At 43.1% G+C, this 16,623-nt stretch overlaps 2 long non-coding RNA genes across 2 annotated transcripts in view; one reads left to right on the top strand and one right to left on the bottom strand.

The window, feature by feature from the left end:
- LOC139803640 (uncharacterized) overlaps positions 1-16,623 on the top strand; it is a 235,479-nt gene that overhangs the window by 166,348 nt on the left and 52,508 nt on the right. The gene's annotated exons all lie outside the window — the stretch shown is intronic.
- The window catches only part of LOC139803641 (uncharacterized), an 89,867-nt gene that overhangs the window by 915 nt on the left and 72,329 nt on the right, over positions 1-16,623 (bottom strand). The gene's annotated exons all lie outside the window — the stretch shown is intronic.

Here is a 16,623-nt window from a genome sequence, read left to right on the forward strand (position 1 = left end):
AGAAGGAAGGGAAGGACTGGTAGTACTTAAAGAAAATTGATTCCCATTTAGTTTTTATTTAGTTGGATATTAATTCTCAACACTAGGGTTCTTGATGCAGGATCTCACCTGGTTTTCATGCAGTATCAGGACCTGGAAGGGTGGTAGAAATTGTGATTGTAATTAAGAAGACCACACATTCATCTCAAACTTAAATCCTCCAGGATTAATTCTCCTCCCAACCCAGGACAAATCAGAAATCATTTCATTTCCATTAATGCATTTCCCAGCTGGGTGAATCTTATGGATCAGTGAGGCCCTTCAAGTCCTCCATCCCTGGTAAAGAGGAAACATTATGTGTGCCACCACCTTACTGAAAATAGGAAAGCTGAGATCATGAGATCAAAGTGATGTTTTTAATTTTTGAGAGTGAGAATAAGGAAAGGTGAGAATAATGGAGAGGTTAGAAAAGGGGGGGACCTGCTACCTGGGGACCTTTCAAGCTTGTGAAGCAAAGGCCGAGAATGGCAAAACCCTGTGATTACTGAAAGAAGATGGAGGAGGAGGCTCTGGGACACTGGCAGCTTTCATTTCTGTGGGAGCTGGCCAGCTGAATCCTTTCCTCACCTTTGAAAGTCTCCATGCATGAATTTTAGGTCTGAAATTTGCTGTCACGAGGCAGTTGTGTCCCTGCTCTGCTCCAAGAGGCTCCGTGTTCTGTTGGCAATAGCATTTGATTGTTGCACTTTGATAGAAGTGAATAGGTAATCAGACCACTCTTTATTTTAGCCCGAGGATATGCCTTTGATTTGGAGAGGTTGGCCATTTCTTATCTGAGTTTGAAAATGGGATTATTTAAATGTGTATTGATGTTTTTCATGTGGTCTAACTGTGCGGTTCAACATGGTAATTCAACTCATAGCTAGAGCAGATTGTTATCTAATCTGATAAGATATGAACAGCACAAAGCTGAGATGATGAAACAATCAGGATTGTTGACTCACTGGGGTCCTGCTAAATCCAGTCTGCTTTCATACTTAATTATCCTGTCAAGTTCCTCAAGTCTTAGCTCCTCCACCACTGCCATGGTGAGAACGGTGGTAGTGACACCACTTGGTGAATACATAAGTTGATCAAAATAATTTCAGCAGCTACAATGCCTATTTATGCCTCAACTGCAATATGAAAAGCTCCTGATTCAAATACCCTACACTGCAAAATTGGCCATCTTAGCATTTTTAGGATCACTGAAGGCTGTTATTAAAGGCCTCTGGAAGATAATGTTTTGCTAACCAAGCTGCCACCTGACTCTGTCATAGCAGAGGGGGAAAAAAGATAAAAAAAGAGCAAGTGACAATTCAGCCTTCCCAATTCTCATCCTAAACTGGTCTTTTCTAGCTACCTATCCCAGGTACTTGACCTGATCCTGAAAGCTTTGCTGGAAATCTACAGCCCATTCCTCTTAAAGCTGCTTACATCATATTTTATTCTTATTACGACTGTCTCTTTTATAAAAAGATAATCAAGCTCTATTAATTAGAACTAAAGGTTCCCCTTAAATTTTAAAGGTTCCCCTCCTGCTGCTTGCAGATAGCTCAGATTTTCAGTTGGTTTTTCTTGATCATCTATAGGAGCACTCACAAGAGTAGGTGTTGTACCACAGGAGGTGATGGCAGGAGTTGTGGTGAACAAGAAAGGTGCAAACAGGTTTTCAGGATATTGAGGAGAAAGTAGTGGAAATACTGGAGTGGTCTGAATGGAAATCATACTCCTGTAAGTTTGACAGGGATCTTTGCTGTTAATTTGAGGTCAGCATTTTGCTATCAGGCAGTATTCAGTGGCAGAGTAATCCAGGTATGAAGGAGACCCATTGATGGGAATGCTTTAAATGGCCAGAGAAGGAAAAAAGGGCCATAAATGTTAATGGAAATCTAAAAGATCAAAATATCCCTGTGTCAAGCATCTTTTGCTGATTAACTCACTGTCAGAGTGACCTGCAGATGTATCTGGAAGAATCCTCAAGAGCTTTATTAAGGTATAGAGCAGCCCATCAAGCATCCTTGTATTTAAAACCAACACAAAAAAATATCCAAATCCAAATGCTGCTTTATCTCCAAGGTGTCTCTTTTAAAGGAAAAAGCACTTTTTCAGTTAAAAGCATTATCAGCTCTAAGACTGATGTAGACCAAAGCCATTAACATTCCCCTCAAGAGGTGGCACCAGGTAAAAATTACCTATTTTCTAAGAGCTGAGCATCTCACCATATGGATTGGTCCTATCCCAATTCTCAGCATCCAGACCCTGGAAAGTTCTGGTCACAAATGGTAGGGGAACCTCAATCCAGTAGCCTTTCATGTTGGTGCTCTTGAAAATTGTAGCTATTACGTTTAAGTTAATTATGCTGTTTTCTGTTGAAATTGTAGAGGGCTGTGAGAGAGAACCCTGCCCAGCCCTGGGACACATGGGGTGACAGAAAGCCCTGCCCTGGTCTTTCAGAAAGGCTGTAATTAGCATGGAAAGGAAAGACCAACTGGTGTCTGAAAATGTTAATGTTAAAGGGCTCAGTGTCTCTCATAGAAGCTGATAGGAAAAAAAGTGCTACTTTTCTGCTCTGGCTTTTTCCTTCCCCCCCATGGGGATCTGTGCCTTGCAGGGACTTTTGGAAGTGGGTTGCAGTCTTCCCTCCCTCTCATCCCCTTCCCTGGCTCCATCTGTACCATTTCTCCAGCTTTCCCAACCCATCTCCATGCAGCCGTGATGCCAGGAGCCATTTCCAACCATCCCCCCTCTGTCACACTTCATCCCTCTTCCCAAACACCCCACTGGGGAAGGATGCACCTTAAAACCAAGCCAACCTCATGGGAAAAAAATCGATGGGAGCTGATCAGTAAAAAAAATAAGGTGATAGGGAAACTTCACTTTTTGAAGGACCACCTCCCTGCTTCAGGTGGTCACTGCTGGTGGGACCCCAACCTTGTGTTTGTCCATGAGGCTGTAAATATTCATAGAACACAGACAGCAGAGAAGAAAGATGCTGTGGCTGCAGAAGAGGATGTTTTCTCTCTGCTGTCCCTGGGATGACAGCCTAAGAAACCCAGACACGTGCATGGATATGACAAGGTTCCCAAGCAAAGGTGTTTGAGAGGACAGGGTTAGCAAAAATGCTTTTCTCTACTTGTCCTCATTCTTTGTGCAGACCTCAGGGCTTGAAAGCTGAGGGTTGTGCAGTGCACAATCCAAAGCCTTCAATATTTTTTGGTGCAGGAGAGCAAAATGAGCTCAATCCCCTGGAGCACCCACCCCTTACACCTCCTGGCTTGCAGAGGGACCTCAGCATCCACAGTATTATCCAGGCTGACCAAACCTTCCTCATCTGGGGAAGCACTGAATATTCCTTTGCCACTTTGTAAATAGAATTTCTCCCCTCACCAGACTTTTCTGCCACCCCAAAATCTGCCTGCAGCTTCCCAGGGCTGTCACCTCCTCCCCCTCCTGTGCAGATGGACTTGGTGGTGACCCTCATTGCCAGCCACACCTGGGTTTGCTGATGAGGTTCAGAATGTCTTAAAATAGGTTAATTTGTAGGAAAGTGACAGAAATAAATTGCTGGCACTTTTGTGTGCTGATAAGTTTAACCTTTTTTTTTTTCCTGAGCAGCTAAATTGCCAATCATCCGGAAACACACAGGAGTTCACCCATTACATAAAGGAAGCTGTTAGTCTCATTTAAAACAATATTGACCTTTTTCCCATCCTTTCCATTTTGACTAAATTACAGGGTACATTTTTTGAAATGTGGCTTTTGTCTGACTGTAACCAGGTGACCCTGATATTTCCTCTCTCTTTTTTTCTTTTCTTTTTTTTTTTCCCTCACAGTTTTCAACCTTTCCTTTCTAATTCTAAAGCAGTTCTTAGTTTTACCACTGAGATTTTCAAATCCAGATGTATTTTAGAAAAGAGTTTTCATGATACAGATATTTTCCAGTTCAAAAAATCTACACCTGGCAACTAAAGAAATCTTAGCTGGTGCACACTGAAATAAATATGTGGTGTGGGGGTAGCAGGGGGCATGATGAAAATGATTAAGAAATGTCTCTGTTCTTCCACATTCAGACCAGCTACTGGGGCTGAGCTTTTGGTTTCACTCAAAATTATTTTCAGATGCAGCATTAGAAATAAATTATCTTCTGGGAGCAAAAATGTTCCTGCTAACAAAGAACTGGGGGTTTCCTCGGTTTTATTTTTAATTCAGGCTGTGAGCATCTATGGCTCCATGGAAAACCAGAGTAACTCATTCCAAGAGATTTTTTTTTCCTGCACAGGAATGTTTTTTAGTTCATTTGGGGCCTTGGGCTGAGCCTCTGATGTCAGCTTCAGAGGACATGACAAGAGCAGAGCCCAAATTGTTTTTCTTGTACCCAAGCCCTCTGACAGCAGTGTGGCCTTACAGATAGATTCTACTTAAATTTCTTTGGTTTTTCCTGAAGAAACATAAAGAGACAAAGCCTTCCTTCCTTCCTTCCTTCCTTCCTTCCTTCCTTCCTTCCTTCCTTCCTTCCTTCCTTCCTTCCTTCCTTCCTTCCTTCCTTCCTTCCTTCCTTCCTTCCTTCCTTCCTTCCTTCCTTCCTTCCTTCCTTCCTTCCTTCCTTCCTTCCTTCCTTCCTTCCTTCCTTCCTTCCTTCCTTCCTTCCTTCCTTCCTTCCTTCCTTCCTTCCTTCCTTCCTTCCTTCCTTCCTTCCTTCCTTCCTTCCTTCCTTCCTTCCTTCCTTCCTTCCTTCCTTCCTTCCTTCCTTCCTTCCTTCCTTCCTTCCTTCCTTCCTTCCTTCCTTCCTTCCTTCCTTCCTTCCTTCCTTCCTTCCTTCCTTCCTTCCTTCCTTCCTTCCTTCCTTCCTTCCTTCCTTCCTTCCTTCCTTCCTTCCTTCCTTCCTTCCTTCCTTCCTTCCTTCCTTCCTTCCTTCCTTCCTTCCTTCCTTCCTTCCTTCCTTCCTTCCTTCCTTCCTTCCTTCCTTCCTTCCTTCCTTCCTTCCTTCCTTCCTTCCTTCCTTCCTTCCTTCCTTCCTTCCTTCCTTCCTTCCTTCCTTCCTTCCTTCCTTTTCCTTCCTTTTCCTTCCTTCCTTCCTTCTCCCTTGGCATCCACAGTATTTCCATAGACTGAGATGAAGCCTCAGCTGGGATTTAAATCCCTGCACCTCCATTGCAAAAAATGATGGAGGCTTCTTGACATCAGCTGTGGATCTGAACCATCCTCCTGTACATTCATGAATGTGCTCATGGCATTTGCTTCTTGTACTAACTTTTCCTAGATAAAACCTAAAAATATTCCCATGAACGTTCTGCTGGCTCCTGGCTCCTCTAGAAATGTATCTGCTAATTAATACCATTTTTTTTTTTTCAATTCAGATGTGTGGTGGTTCCTTATATTATTTTTTCCTAAATCACTGAAGCGTAGGGTTTTTTCCACAAGTCAGCCCTATTTTAGTAGTTCCAGGGCTTTCTGCAGGAACTGTGGGAAGCAGGAAGCTTTAGGAAGCTTTAGAATCCCCTGGCAAGGGAAGCAATGGTATTTCCATCAGGAAATGCAGCCTCCTCTGGGGCAGCATTTATCCCACGTGTTTGAGAGCCCAAAGAGAATATGCTGTCTTCCAGCTTTAACCCCATCCCTTCAATATTTGATTAATCTGAATCAGTGGCCTTGAAAATGGCTTGAAATGTTTAATTGTCTCCTCTAGGAAAGAGACATTCAGCAGCTAAAGTGCCTTTCCAATCAAACTGCCAACAGGGAAAATCATTCCTTCAAATTGCTTACTGGTACAATGTTCAATCCATCTGTGAAAATATTTGGGTTGCATTGCCGGGCTTTGATTGACTCTCCTGCCAACATCAAAAATTTTAATAAGCTGTGAAGGGACAAGTAATTCCACCCCACCCCCCCCTTCATCTAGGTTTTTGTGATGGGGCTTTGGGAGGGGAGCGAGACGCCGGCGCTCGATCGCAGGTGCAACCGCGTCACTGCGGCTGCTACGTGGGCTGCAGGCAAACAAGTTCCTGGGTTAACTGCTCCTGCTGTGTGTCCAGGCCTCTGCTTCTCTGCCTCCTTCTCCTTCTGGGGAGAGGAGAAGCCCAAATTCTCCTCCTTCCACAGGGCAGAAGCATCATGTTTGCCCTTTGGGCTGGCAGAGCTGCGGAGACGCTGCCTTGCCGAAGCTTTTTGGGATTGTTTTTAATTCTATTAATGTTGGTAGAGAAATTTCTTCCCTTTTGGTTCTACTTTAGAGCATAGGGTGCAGACATTCTTTCAGAAGCCCGTGGTGCAGTGGTGAGCATGCTGGATTTATGCAGAGATAGGAATAAAAGAACCCTACCTGCTGTATGCAGCCTTTAGATGATCAGGTTGTACTCAGCATCAGTGTGTGCCTGCCTGTAAAATTGCCCCACACAATTATTCAATCTCATGACAACTATTCAGTTTGCAAAGCAAAAATAATCATGTGATTACCCTGTAATTAGGTGATAGTTACTAATCAATTACATCTGCAGAGTTTGCCTTCCATTAGGTGGGTTGTGGTGATTTATAGGGAGGGCACAGTGCCTGCCCCCAGCAGCTAAGAGACCACTTTTGCTTTGCTTTGCTTGGTGGCTGAGCAGTTCCTGGGGCTGAAAGAAATAAATACAGCACTAAACCTTTCCTCAGAGCTGAGTGCCAGGAGTTGGACATCTCACATGCCAGCTAGGGTGGTGGTAGGATGTGGGTAAGACATGCATGGTCTTGTAATGGGGGTTTTAATGCTGAACAGGTTGGCTGCAAAAGTGTGTTTGAAGTGTGAGTGGCAAAATAAATGCATTCCCCAAGGGTTCAGGTATTCCTGGGGTTACTTCTCCTCTCCAGGCTCAGCAGCACCAGGGCTGCTTCCTTTGCTGGGGTGCTTTGACATCCCTACAATAAAAATAAGCACAAAGTAAGTTGTGTTCTACAGGTGTTTATTGACCTGGAGATTGCTCCTCTCCTGGAGGGATGAGTTGTTTGAAGAAGCAAAAATTAAATTGTGGTGCTTCTGTGGCAGTGTGGATTTGTTCTTCTGGTCTGCAGCTGGAACCAGGCCAAGGGGTTGGAATTTCAAGTCTGGAATATTTGGATCAGGTGAGAAAATAGGATGAGCAAATCCCTTTGAATAACAACAAAAATCTGGTGCCTCATCTTGGACGTGCACTCAGGAAACTCTCCCAGAACATCCTTGCCTTCAGCTTGAATATTCAGGGCTATTGGTGCTGGCAGGAGGGGATGGTTTTGCACTATGATTCTGCTGGGAAAATGGAAAGGGAGACGTGAAGCTACTGGCAGGTTTGAAGAACACTTGGATAAATATTTCTGCTGTGAAAGAAGGAGGTAAGAGATGATAAGAATAGAGATGTGTCCGTGAGAAGTTAGGCTCTAAAGGGAAGGCTGAAAAGCTTCAGCTTGCTGCTGCAGGGGAGTTTTTATGTTATTTGAGAAAGATGGAAAGGTAAAAATATGATGGAAGAGGGAGAGGGACAAACCCTGAAGTTACAAATCAGGAAAAGCCAGGCTGGAGGGAGCAGAAGGGGGACACTGGAGGACCTGAGGGTAGAAAAATGTGTAGTCAGGTGCCAAAACTTGTCACCTGCCCAGCCAGTCATGAAGTCCCCTGGCTTTGATCCCTGGTGCTCGCTTCCAGGACAGCACCAAGGACCCCACTCCGGCCGGGAAGAGCCCGGGGGGCTGGATTGCTGCACACCCGCGGGGGAAACTCCTCCTCCTCCCTCCCTATCATCCAAACCTCCTATTAAGAGACATCCCCACAACACCGTTCAAACATCTTGCGTGGATTGCAAGCTCCTTGTTCCCTAAAAGCTAATCAGAGGGAGGGTAAACACAAAGGGTCCCTTCTCCCCCAGCCTTGACGTTTCATTTACACCAGAGCCGAAGCCTCGCAGCCGTCAGGCACTGATTGTGCTATTCAGCAGGATGGCTCAGTAATTACAGCCCCGGATCTCCAAACCACACCAAAGAGCAGGCTTACCACCTCTTGCCTTTGTTACTAATTGTCCTTCAGGATACTTGAGATGAATTACGGTGGTTTACATTTTCCTGTTGATTTTTTTTTTTTTTTTTTTTTTTTTTTTTTGGGTGTGTGTTGTGGGGGGGGGGGTTTCCCCCCCTTTTTTTTTTTTTTTCTCTTTTATTGGGTTTTAAAAATAAGCGAAATCTTTCCATTTAGCAGAGCTGGAGGGATCAGACAAGTGTAGCCTTGCCTGTTGACAGCACTTCATGAGAAAACCCTCTGCCTGCAAACTGTCTCATTGATACGTTCAGCTTGACACTTGGGATTGATTTTTGATCGTTTTACAAAGCTCACTTGGGCACCTTTTCATTACCCAGGCTGGGCAGTTTTCATACTAACACTTACAAAATGTTAGAGCTATTAATATAATTTGAGATCATCTATCCCACATCTAATTGTACCAAGTAATCCAACAAATGAAGCCTCTTTCCCCAAAGCTCTCCAAAATGTTTTGCACTTCTGGTTATTCTTTCAGTTCTTTTGGTTTCGGGGCATTTGAAACAGGAGCAAAATTATTTTAGTTCTAACTTCTTAATCCCCTCAGTTGTGGGACAGAATTAGGGCTGAAGGTTTGAAATTTGTGACAGTCAGTGCCAAATCCCTGTTTATTCCCAGGAACCTCACTGGGAACTGGGTCAGGCTGTGGTTTGAGAGGTGGTGGCACATTCAGGGCAGGGATACTGTCAAATATCCATCACACACATGGACCAGTTGGATCAATGTTCATCTTTCATTTATTAAACCTGCTGTCCCCAGCCACCCCTGCAGTCACCTCCATGATCCCATTCCAACTGCCCAGCCCTCAGGCTCTCATCCATCCTTTCTCTTGCTCTTTCTCACCTTTCTCCAATGATTCTAGTTCACCAGAAGCCTCTCTGATCCTCCAGAAATGACCCAGAAATGAGCTGGGATATTGCTTGGTCTTTTCCATATGATAACTGTGCTCCTTTTGAGAACCCCAAATAAATTTTTTGCATAGCAGCGTCCCAGAGCTGCTTCAAACTCCCCAGAAATTTAGGGAAGAACTTTCCTTTCTCCTAATTCTCCCTAAAACATGGATTATGGTGGAGTAACATAACCGTGGGTTATGGTGGAGTAACATGACTGCTGTGGGTAGCTGGCCCATAGAGAGAAAAAGCTCCTTCTGACAGAACTGTTTAGCTGTTATTCCTTGGGAAAAAATACTGCCTGCACTGCCTTTGCCCTTTTTTCCATCTCAGCTGAATTTTAGAAGAGAGAGGCCCACAGCCCATATGTGAAACTTGCTCCCATGTTCCCTTTTTCTGTCTGTGCAGCCGGAGGCATCGCCCACTCAGGGAGCCAACCAGGCCTCCTGTATTGCACAAGATTGTCCTTTTTTTTTCTCCAGTGATAGAAGAAAAAAAACACACCAAAAAAAAATTTCCCACCACTTTCCTCCCCATATTTTCCCAAATAATGAAATTCAGTATGTTTGCTTCATTTTTCTGAGCCTGAGACACAACTTACTACAGTTTCCATCAAGGGTTTGGACCTTCCACTCACGAGCAAATGCTCTTCTTGGTTTGCTTTTTATAAAAAAAAATGGTCCTAAACTGTGTGCAAGCTCTCTCCTGTGACTGTGTACCCTCTTCATAACCCTTCCACTTGAACAAAGTGATTGTCTGAACTGAAACTGCTTCACTGAAATGATTAAATTAGTTCCTACATGCCAGAGGTCTTGACATTTATATTTGGGTACTAGAGGCTGACATTCAAATGTATTCACTTTTGAAAACAGTGTGATTTAAAAAGTAGCATAAAATCCATTAATATAATAGGGAGAGAGGGCACTGCTTTCATTTGTTTGGGGCTGTGGAAAACTATATTTCTAGGGGCAATGAAAAATTACCATTTCCAGGGGCTGGAGACAGGGCAGCCCTGGGCTGGGACAGCCAAGGGACCCCCAGCACTGCCCCCCCCCCCCGACACAGCAGCCCCTGTGCTGCAAAATTAAACTCCCAGGAAGCAGGATAAAGCCCTGAATGTTGCTGAGATGTCTCTGAATGCAAGAGATTTATTTTGACATGAGACAATCCCCTGTTTCCTCCTGCAGCTCGGGGTACACCAGCGGCTGGGCTGTCGAACCAACCTCCACACCCAGGCTAAAGCTCCAAAAAGGCAAAAGCAAATAATTGGTGATTTTTTCAGGGATCCCAGCAAGTGAAAAAGCAACAACACATATGCAGGCAGCTTCTCCCAAATTCACTCAGAACCTCCTATAAAAAGCCTCAGCCCCGATGTTAAGTTCTGCATTACGTGACGAGGATGCTGCAGGCTGTTGGTTGCCATTAGCTGGAGACCACATTTATATGGGTTTTTTTTAAAGTATTTTTGGCCCAGTGCTTCACAGATTTCACATGTAGATACAAGAACTCAATCAGAATCCAGATCCCATTTTTTTCTCATGGTTTGGGTACCCAAGCAGACTCTCTCTTTTGCCTGGCAATAGGATTTTTAACTTTAGCACAGAGCAGCCTTGCCACTTCTTCAGTGTTGTTTTGAATGAGTGAATGCAAATGACATTATTCAATTTGCAGAAGTGGTTTCATTCATGATGTGACATTAGCATCTGGTACCTAAAGGAAGCATTCTTCACCACTGAAAATAAAAAAAAATCTGATTGATAAATTCCTGAGAGCTCATCCCCCACTGTGCCAGCAGGGCAGCAGCCCAGTAGTTTCATCCTTTCTCATCAAAACGTAACTCTGCTGGGATATTGGTGGTTTTCCCAGAACGTCCCTCAAATAGGGGAGGGAGGAAAAAAAAAGAACCTTAAGGACCTAGGCTGGAGCACAAGTGTGTGCCCAGGGGAAAAGGAAGAAGGAGCCTGTGGTAAATGCCCACATTTTGCTGTCCTGTGTCTGCACATATTTATGATTCTCATCTGCAATATTGATGACCAAGGACCCCTCTCACTCCACATGTCTCTTGCTCCCCTCATCCCTTTGCCTTGACTTGAAAAATCAAAAACATTTGGGTTTTGGGGTTTTTTTTTTTTCCTGTTTCTGATTTGTTTTTAAGCGGAGAGTGGAATCACATTAATGCCAATTCATTTTCCCAGATTGAAAAAAAATCAAAAATAAAATAAGGCAGCAAATAATGCAATCAAATGAGGAAAGGGAAGGTTTGGGGAAGGCCATTGCAATCAATAGCCAAGAGGGCTGGGAGATGTTATTTCTGCTGCTGGGAGCAGGTCAGTAGAGAGAAATATATTGAGGGGTAAATATTAGGATTTTATTATGCAGGGGAACCCTCGTTTTAAAGGGGCAGGATAAAGCCTCCTTCAGGATCAAGATCAGCATTCAAAATAGTGAAAATTACTCATGCAGCTAAGATGACTGGGATCTCATTTTTTGAAAAACAACTCTTAATTAATTGGGAAAAAAAATTGGCACAAGAAGAAGTGAGAATATACATATGTCTACACGGGTGTGTGGACATATACATAATACACTTATTTATTATGCACGTGCTGGAGTGTGTATGTGAGTGTGTGTATGGATGATAAGAATAATGAGCTATAACAAAAATGAGGGGACAATTATTCTGATCTTTTGTAACCCATCTCGGCTGCACAAATTATCATTTTGAACAGTCTGAAAACAGAAAACTAAGCATAATAGGCTACGGGGAGGCATGTTTAAAAAATAAATTAAGGAATAAAATGCACAGAGACAGAATGCCATGTTTTGTTATGTCATCCCCTGCCTGCCTTTCTTCAGGAGAGAGATTTCAAATTAAATTCAAAGACTCTGCTTCTAAATAAACAATGAAAATTGAAAGTAGGCTTCCTTGTTAAAATATATATATCTCTAGTTCCTCTCTTTTTTTCTTTTTTTTTTTAAGTAATGCAGTACTGTGCAATGGTAAAAAAAAAAAAAAAAAAAAAAAAAGGAAAAAAAGAAAAAAGGAGGGCATTAGGTGTTAGGAATCCAAACGGGATAGTACATCTTTAATGATACATATGATAATTAAAGAATACAATAAACACAATTAGCATATGTTTTAAACAGTTTATTAGTGAAGCTTACCATAAAATCAGAATATATAGAGCTCCAGGGTTTGTTGGGATAACAGCTTCTAATCCTTAGAGTCATAAAATCCCTGGCTTGGAAGAAATGGGCATCTTTAAAATGATTGAATCAGCAGGCCTCGAGTGAAAACACACAAATTAGCAAACTCCAGCAGTTGGGCACTGAGCAGAGCTGCCAGCACCGAGGTGAAGTCAGAGCTGACACTGCCCCAGCAGCTCTGATAGAGCACAGCAGGGATGTGGTGCTGCTGTGGACATCCGAGGAGATAATTACTTTAACTCCTTCCAGACCAGGGACACCCAAAAAAAAAAAAAAAAAAAAAAAAAAAAATTATTTACTTTTTTTTTTTTTTTTTTTTTTGGCAAATTGTCGTAATGGGGAGAAAATGTCTGGGTCAGTGATGGGTGGCAGGGAGATGAGGGGCTTCCAAAGAGAAGAGGGGTTGCTGGGTTGGTGTCTGTCCCCTCCTGCCCAGCTGGTTTTGGGTTTCATGGAGGGATGATGGGGGGGGATGGGGGTGAGCTGGCACCCAAGGGACTCACTCTGGGAATTCCTGCAGGTTGAAAAGTTGACTAATCCAGATAAGCAGCCTGGCAGGGGCTCCAACTGCATTCCCACCCAGCACACAAATAATACTCTTGGCAGTGGCACTTTGTATTTCTTGCTCTTGCCTCTTTTCTTTTCCTGATGTCCATATTCTCCCTTTATCTCTCCCTTTCTTTCTTTCTGACTTCAGGGCCCTGCGAGCAGTTGGGATTTTCTTTTTTTTTTTTTTTTTGTTCCTGCTAACGATTAACTTTTATAAATAAGCTCTTTACATTCATCTCCCTACTGTCGAGATAATTTCTTCCCTCTTTTGTTATTTGTTTGTTTGTTTGGAGGGGGCGAGGATGGGTTTAATCCTGCAGTTCAGATATTTTCAGTTTCTTAAGAGCAGCAGGGAAGGTTTTGGATGAGAGTCGGTGTGGGCTGAAAGGAATGAAGCTCTGCTGAGTTGTGGGGTTTGGGTTTTTTTGGCTTTTTTGGAAGAGAAAAAGGGGCAAATTGTCAACTTTATAATGAATCCTCATCATACGTGATGACTTCCCAGCTCTGCAGCAAGGGGGAAGAATAACAGTCAAGCAGTGTTTGAACACATTCTTATGGGGAAATTGGAGTGGTTTGGAGCCTGAAATGAGATCTGAAGACAGCCAGACACCTTCCTGAGAATGGGAGCTTCACTCAAATGGAAGCATTTCAAGTCTAATCTGAGCAAACTTGAATTGCAGCTCAGCAGAGCCTGAGCCTTTTTTGTTTTGCCTGCTGCCTGGCAGCATCCCTGGGCTCGGTGCTGCCTTGCACCAAAGAGGCTGCTCTGATAATTTGGGTGGTGGGGAAGAAATTCTTCCAAGTCATCTGAAACGTGCAAGGAAGACTGAAAAGGCACGATGTGTGCGATGTGAAGAGGACATTGCTTCACATTTAGCATGGAATATTTGTGGTGGGATTATCTGCCTTAACTTCTGCCTGAGAGCTCAAGTCCAGGAGGTAGAAGCACTGTCCAGAAGTGGTGCAAACACACACAGCTTGAGCCTCTTTTGCCCCGTGGATATCTGTCTATTGTTGCCCCATATTGGTCTAAATGCAAAAGGAATAAGCTGGAGGAGAAATGAAGGTCCAAAAAGATGAAGTGACTTCCCCAAGGTCAAACAGCAGGACGGTGGCAAAGGCAGGAATATAAACATGAATTATATTGTCACTCTGCTTGAGGAAAAGGTTGAAATGCAGCTTTTTTTTTCTTTTTTTTCCTGTAGTTTAGACCCAGCTTGACATGTTTGATGTTTATTCAGCTGGTCAAGGTCCAGGGAAAGGAATATGAAAAGCAGGGATCTCTGTCTCCACTTGGGAAAGAGGTGAAGGTGAACTGACACCAACAGCACCACCTGGTTCAAGCAAGCCAAGGGGTGAGGCAGGCTGTAGTCAACTGGTTGTTGTGTTGACTTCATTGGTTGTGAGTTACTTCTGGAGACAGAAAGAAGTTTTCCCCCCATCAGGCTTGGAGGAGAGGAGAAAAAGTATCTGCACCCATTTTTCAGGGTAATGTTTCTCTCTCAGCATTCCCACCCTGATTAACAGCCAGAGGTGCTTGCTGGGCACCAGGGTCAGCTCAGGACGAGGAGGTTTGGTCACAAATTCAGAATTTTAGCTCTGTCTCCAGTTTGAAGCAAAGGAATTCAGCATCTAGTGGAGCAAAAGCAGGCTGGTGTTCTGCCTGGGGTGGGGTTTTTTCAACCCTCCCCCAGGACTTGCCCTTACCTGGGAGAAGGCTCTGCAGATCTCTCCCCCTGCCTTGGCTTTACACACTCTTTTTGGGGAAGAGTTGATGATTTGGGAGGTGTAAAATTCCATGCAGCCATCTGGCTTGGGTATATAAAGCCTACTGGCACCCAGGTGTTAAAGAAAAATATATGTGCCAGGTATCACTCACCCAGAGCTGGCTGTGCTGGAGGGTACCAGGGGCTGCTCCACGTGTCCCCTGTGATGGGTAAAGGGGCACTAGGGGAGAATTGTCCTGGGAGAACATCCCTCAGAAATTAACAATTACACCAGTAAAAATTAATCCACATCACAAGCAGAACCAAAACTGAGTGCCAGATACTCCCCTCTGCTCTTGCCTTGCTAAGAGAAGGTCGTGAAATGTGAGAGTTTAAAGTAAACATTTTAAGTAACAGTTTGTGCACTGTTCTCTTTTTCAGTCAGGTGTAAGCATTAATGGACTTTTTTTTTTTTTCTAACCAACTAAACACGTGGCATTGCATTTGGAATTTAAGGTCAATTTAGCAGAATATTTTCCCATTCTCTTTCCCTTAGCGTTTTACATTTATTAGTGAGAAACTCAGGAACACTGGATACTGAATTCAGCTAAAAAAGAATTCTGCACTGAATAAGTTGACTTTAAACTGTGTTAGTTATTTTTATAGATGTTCTAAAAATAATACCACGGGTTTTATTTACCTAACCCATAACACACATAATTTGACATTTGAATGTGGAGGGCTCCTACATGTGTTAAAGCAGTGAGAAAATATGCACAGAAATTTTTCAAAGCTTTGTTAAAATAACAAAAAATTAAAAATCAGGAATTTATTATGTGCCCCAACTATGCTGAAAAATTGACAGTACTGGGTAGCCTATACACCAACATTTATTAGCTTGGTTTCTCTGCACAGACTTTTAGGATGCTCTAGCACAGATTCATGTCTGTCAGCAAAGAGCGTGCTATAAAAAAAAAAAATAAGGAATGCAGCTGATAAAATTAATGAAACAAATCATCGTGGAAAAGCAGTTGGTGAGGTGTGAATTTGAAAGCTAGTTTCATAATACAATATTTGTAAAATAAACAGAAATTAATACCCATTAATATTAACATAATTATCTTAACTGAGAACGTTGAACTGGTGCCTGTTTTGTTCTTTTCAACTCCAGCATCTCACTGCAACTGTTTTTGTAGCTGGGGAATAATGTGCTTGTGTACACTGTAATGACACCAGAACTAAAATATAATAAAAGGAATCAAATCTGAATTCCCAACTCCACAAAGAGCAGTTCCACAACCCAGGTATTTTTGGTGGCTTTTCTACAAGGTGAACACCCCTGCATGACTTTATTTCCAAGCTGCCACCTGGGGCCTGGCTCACGTAAGAAACTCATCCTGCTTAATACAAAAACTTTCCCCCTGAGCTCAAAATGGCTCTGAGTGATCCTAAATTTCCTAAAGCCTTGTGTCAGGATGAACACAGGCTGCCTCTGCTCCCCTTTTGCTCTCCCTTTTCCTGGGACAACCCCTTCTCTCCACCTTTCCCACCGTAGGGGTTGAGTTTCCAGGTGGCCATCCCACCTTTTGCATCTTCATCAGAAGCAAACTTGAGATCCTCACAGCTCTGTGCATAGCAGCTCAAATAATGTGCCCAATACAACCTTTTCCATGAGAAATGGCCTATTTTTAGTTCTGCAGATACTGCAGGAGCTTGCTCGTGAATCCAGGCACTCTGTGGACTGAAGGAAAGACCCCAATACCTCAGAAAGCTGAACCACAGGCAGGGAAAAAACAAACAAACAAAATAAAAACCCTAAAAAAAAAAAACTAAAAAAAATTTTATATATAAAAAATTATATATATTTAAATTGTATTAAAAAATTATATTAAAAAAATTATTTTAAAAAACACTTTGTTCTTTTAATCACCAAAGCACTATAACACACTTCTACATCCCAATTAGGTTGTAACTTGCCCCAAATTCAAGCATGGTGGTACCAGCTGGTGGCAATGGGTGCAGGGACAAGGGTGCAGGACAAGGTGACCCCATCCCTTTGAGTTTCAGACATCTCAGGGCTGAAAGCAGAGAGCAGGAAGGCTCAGCAGGCAGGATGGGAGAGTTTTAACTTTGGTTGCAATAAGATTTTTGCAGTTTTTAGGTCCTGCGTTAGTGTTTGCACTGCCCACACAAAGAGGGTGACATATGTTTGCTC

Source organism: Heliangelus exortis, chromosome 16, assembly GCF_036169615.1.
Source record: "Heliangelus exortis chromosome 16, bHelExo1.hap1, whole genome shotgun sequence".
Lineage (NCBI taxonomy): Eukaryota > Metazoa > Chordata > Aves > Apodiformes > Trochilidae > Heliangelus > Heliangelus exortis.